The sequence below is a fragment of the Papio anubis genome, chromosome 2 (genome assembly GCF_008728515.1).
Source record: "Papio anubis isolate 15944 chromosome 2, Panubis1.0, whole genome shotgun sequence".
NCBI lineage: Eukaryota > Metazoa > Chordata > Mammalia > Primates > Cercopithecidae > Papio > Papio anubis.
Window position 1 is genome coordinate 131,761,137 of NC_044977.1, and position 872 is coordinate 131,762,008.

The 872-nt window shown below is 40.0% G+C and overlaps 1 non-coding gene across 1 annotated transcript; it reads right to left on the reverse strand.

The window, feature by feature from the left end:
- Positions 1-496: 496 nt before the first annotated feature.
- Positions 497-569, reverse strand: LOC116273971. The gene has a single exon (XR_004182459.1). It is a non-coding gene; the product is annotated as a small nucleolar RNA SNORD36 (small nucleolar RNA).
- Between the last annotated feature and the right edge of the window lie 303 nt (positions 570-872).

The window sequence follows — 872 nt, forward strand, 5'->3', positions numbered from 1 at the left end:
ACTATGTTGGCTAGGGCAGTCTCAGACTCCTGACACAAAAGCTTTTTTTTTTTTTTTCCCCTGGCTGAAGGAGAATTTGTACTATTGTAATTATTTTTAGATACAGAAAACAGTGTACATTTAACCCAGTTAGTGGCAAGTTTTTTAGCCTTCGCCTTTTTGAGCTTGGTGATGTGGGCCACAGACTTGGGACTCAGGACATTGCCTCCCCAGTGATGGCGGATCTCATCGTGTCTGTCATTGTAATTAGTCCTGTTAGCTTCCACCAGCTTAGCCAAAGTACCTTTTTCTTCCGAGATAACCTGTGTGAAGGTGACAGTGGTGGAGGTCTTCCTGTGGACCAGACGTCCCAGTCTTGCCTTCCCCTTCATAATGCAGTAAGGGACTCCCATTTTACAATAAAAGGCAGGCAAGAAGACAACGAGCTGGAAGAAAGCATTAGCTGAAGAATGTATTTTGACCAAAAGCAGTAAATTTCAAAACTAGCTTGGTAGCAATTGCTCAGGGTTAAAAAGTTCACGGATTTGCACTTCAAGGTTGAATTCAGTGAGAGATTCACATCATTACAAAAAAAGCTTTTTAAAACCATGTGTTTATATTTACTGACATAAAAATCCAGGACAAATTGTTGAGTAAAAGAGCAGAAAAGATAATAAACTAAATTACATGTAAAATTGTGTAATCCATGTGAGAATTTCATCACACACCTGGAATGTTTTCCTCCCAGTCACCAAAACGTTGAGTTGAGCCACCTTGCCTGTGATTTCAGGAAACTGTTTACTTCTTCTTTTTTTTTTTTTTTCTTTTAGACAGAGTTTTGCTCTTGTTGCCTAGCCTGGAGTGCAATGGTGTGATCTCAGCTCACTGCAACC